The sequence below is a fragment of the Vigna radiata genome, unplaced genomic scaffold, assembly GCF_000741045.1.
Source record: "Vigna radiata var. radiata cultivar VC1973A unplaced genomic scaffold, Vradiata_ver6 scaffold_251, whole genome shotgun sequence".
Lineage (NCBI taxonomy): Eukaryota > Viridiplantae > Streptophyta > Magnoliopsida > Fabales > Fabaceae > Vigna > Vigna radiata.
The window spans coordinates 72,693-76,874 of record NW_014543556.1 but is presented as its reverse complement, the minus strand read 5'-3'; positions in this window follow the sequence as shown (position 1 = coordinate 76,874).

The following is a 4,182-nucleotide window of genomic DNA, read 5'->3' as shown; positions in this document are numbered from 1 at the left end:
ACTGCTTTCGGGCAGGCGTTGTAGGGTGCTAACACCTTCCCTACACGTAACCGACTTCCGAACCCATCTCTGGTTTTCACAGATCTTGTCTTATCTTTTTATGGTTTTTCCGTAGTTTTCCAGAATAAACTATGGTGGCGACTCCAAAACATATTTTTCAAATAGTTTTCTTTGGATAGTCGTCTCGTCGCGATTTTTCCGGTTGCGACAGTGGTGGTTGTGGCGGTGGGGGTGGTGCTGGTGTTGGTGGCGGCGGCGACTGTGGTGGTTATGGTTGTGGTAGTGGTGGTGGTGGCGGCGGCAGTGGTGGTGGTTGTGAAGGTGGCGGTGGCTTTGGAGGTGGCGGTGGTGGTGGTGAAGACGGTGGTGTTGGCCGTGGCGGCGACGGTGGAGGTGGTGCTTTTAGTGATGGTGGTGGTGGTGGTGGTGGTGGCGGTGGTGAGGGTGGTGGTTGTGGTGGTGTTGGTGGCAGTGGCAGTGGCAATGGTGGTGATGGTGGTGGCAGTAGTGGTGGTGGCGGTTGTGGTGATGGCGGCGATGGTGGTTGTTGTGGTGGTGGTGTTGGTTGTGGTGCTAGTTGTGGAGGTGTTGGTGGTGGAGGATCGACAATGGTGGTGGTCGTTATGGTGGTGGCGGTGGTGGCGGCGGCGGCAGTGGTGGTGGCGCATGCGGTGGCAGGGACTGTGATGGTGGTGATGGTTGGGGAGGTTGTGGTGGTGGTCGTCGTATCGATGGTGGAGGCCACATGGGTGCTAGTGGTTGTGGTAGTGGTGGCGGCAGCAGAGGCGGGGTGGTGGTGGTTATTATTTTGGTGGTGGATGTGGTGGTGGTGTTGGTGGCGGTGGTGGTGCTGGTTGTCGTCGATGTCATTGTGGTGTTAGTGGTGGTGGTGGATGTACTGGTAGCGGCGGCGACGGTAGGTGGTGGTGATGGCATGGTGGCGGTTGTTGTGGTGGCGGCGGCGGTGGTGGTGATGGTCATGATTGTCGAGGTGGTGTTAGTGGTGGTGGTGGATGTACTGGTAGCGGCGGCGACGGTAGGTGGTGGTGATGGCATGGTGGCGGTTGTTGTGGTGGCGGCGGCGGTGGTGGTGATGGTCATGATTGTCGAGGTGGTGTTAGTGGTGGTGGGGGTGGTGCTGGTGGTGGCACCGATGACAGTGCAGGTGGTTATTGTGGTAGTGGTGCTGGTGGTGGTGGCGGTGGTGACAGCGGTGGTTATGGTGAAGGTGGTGGTGGTGGCGGTGCCAGTGGTTGTGGTAGTGGTGGTAGCAGTGGTGGTTGTGGTGGTGTTTTTTGTGGCGTTTGCAGTTGTGGTGGTTGTGGTGGTGGTGGTGGCGGCGGTGGTCATGTTGATGTTAGTGGTGGTGGGGGTGGTGCTGGTGTTGGTGGCGGCAGCGACTGGGGTGGTTATGGTTGTGGTAGTGGTGGTGGTGGTTGTGAAGGCGGTGCCTTTGGTGGTGGTGGCGGCGGTAGTGGTGGCGACGACGGTGGTGTTGGCGGTGGCGACGGCGGTGGTGGTGGGGCTTTTGGTGGTGGTGCTGGTGGTGGCAGTGATGATGGTGGTGAGGGTGGTGCTGGTGGTGTTGGTGGCAGTGCTAGTTGTGGAGGTGTTGGTGGTGGCGGCTGAGACAGAAAATTTTTATGGGTGTTGCACCCCATGCAAAATTTAATGAGCATATAAGAAATGCAATATAGCTAGGAATTGACTCCTAAGTCGTCTCTCAAGGACCAACTACGGTTCAGAATCAGGTCTAACACGTAGTGGGGAGGGGTTGTGAAAGGATTGTGAATGCAGATGAATTAAATTAAAACACAGAATCATTAAAATGAAAGAAAATATTAAACGCCTAACACTGTAACAAAAATATCTAAACATAACTAAAGCAATTAAAATGCAACACTAAAACTAAAAAACATAAAATGTTGTCCATCATGAAAACAATAAATTAAAAATGCTTGAAAAGCTAAAGTGAATAAAACTAAAATCAATTCCATATATATATATATATATATATATATATATATATATAACTCTCAGTGTGCAAGCAATAAAATAAAGTAAGGTGCTGGACGTAACATGTGCACCCTATTTATATTTAAGTTGAAAATGCATCCTCTTTTCCCAAAGAAATAAATTAAAAAGCAATCACCATGTGAGCATTCTTCCAGCGAAGTAAATCAGCACCTCAAAAAGAAGATGTGACAGTAAAATAAAATACTAAGTAAGTTGCTTCAACTTCAAGGCTTTCCAACATTAATATATATATATATATATATATATATATATATATATATATATATATATATATATATATATATATATATATATATATAAAACATAGGTCTCGTTCATATGCTAAAAAAAAGAAAGAAATAAAGAAACTTGTAGAGCAAACCGAATGCACTTCTTCTTCTAAATTTCAGCATAAAAGAAAAGTAACAAAAGCCTTCTAGATCTACATTGCAGCGTCACCGTGTGCACCTAAAATGAAGAATGGATGTAACAGTTCCTCCATGTGGCGGCTTCCTCTCCTCTGTAACAGTATCATCTCTAGGTATTTGTGCCTCTCCTCTTTTTTCCAACCAAAAATTCAAGCCTTCTTTGCTGGACGTAATTCAAATAATGGGCTGATGCTTGTGTCCGTATGGCAGCTTGCCTTTGCTTGCTGGACTGCGTGAAGAGAATTGCTTGCTGCACACCTTTGCTTTTTTTATTTGATTTAGCAAAAACCTTTTAATATACTCAGTGCAGGTCTTATGCTAAACGATGTTGGACTTTCCAAACTGCTGGTTTCTATTTTTTTTTACTCCAAGCACCTTCTTCACCAATTAATACACCACAATGTTGCTGGGCTTGTTGATCTCCATGGGCCGTGTGCTGTCCATTCCCTGTGCACCTCCTAATTTAAATGCAGCCCATCCTTGCTATGCGTTGCTGCCATTGCTGAATGCTGTTTGCACCTCCCAAGCTGGGCCCAGCTGGATGCTTCTTGCGTGAGAAGGAGATGAGTGATGCATCATGGGCCCCTTCCTCCGTGGCAGCCACAACCTTTAATGCTTTTAATAGAAGAAACTCCTCCAAATGCATGTACTGTAGTCCTTCTCAATTGAAGCATGATTTTCAAGTGTGGGTCGTGCATCACCATTATTAAATGTTTGGTTTGCTCCTAAACCAAAATGAATCAGCAACTCCTCACGTGGCAACATGTTTTACATTACTCTCTTTTGCTTTTAATCTTCCTTTGGGTCATCGTGTAACATACAATACCGTGCACATTTCTTTATTTTCTTCTCCAAAAAATAGAACTTCTAAAAGTAAATCAACGGTACCATCAAAATGAAATCAACTCCATACTTTCAGCCAGAACCGTGAGCTCACTTCTTTCCCCATTTAACCTCCAAATGTTCAAAATTGTGTTTCCAAAATTTTCCCTGAAAATAATAATGCAAATAATTAGCTTAGAAAATTCAAATTAATTAAAATTAGAGTTTCCGGTTAAATTAAACATAATTAGGAAAAACGGGAAAATACCGGACAATTAAGCACAATTCCCTGATTAATTCTAGCATAATAAACTAAGTGAAATCAATAAAATATCGACTCATCAACAGTGGTGAGTGAAATTACATGTGCTACATGATGGATTTATAGGAAATCCATTTAGCTAGGTGTGATGTGGATGATTGCCGAGAATGATGGATCATCATCCACGTGGCAAGGCAAGGAAGATGCTGTCATCTAGAAGCTACAAGTACTGGAAGTTTTTACATGTGCTAAAAATGAAAAATGGGTCGTGGTGCGCTTAGCTATGAAGGGGGGGTACGCCCTGTAAAATCAGTCTTCTATTTCTTGGACATTTCTACCCTTCTCCTGGTGGTTGTCATGCTTTTAGTGATGGGTCCATGATGGGCTTGGGCCCAAATCATCATCCCCTCCCCCTTGGCAAGGATTTGTCCTCAAATCTGATGCTTTGTCTAAGGACTTATTTTTGTAGACTTCACAAGAATTCCTGCTGGGTCAAATATCAATCTACAATAAGCACCAAACATATTTCTAATTAGTTTTCTATGACCCAACAAGGTATATAAAAGAATATGTTTAGAAGGTTTCTTAATTTTAAAATTTTCAGGTTTAATACTATAAAGAAACCTTTCTTCATTTAAAAATTTATTTTTGGCT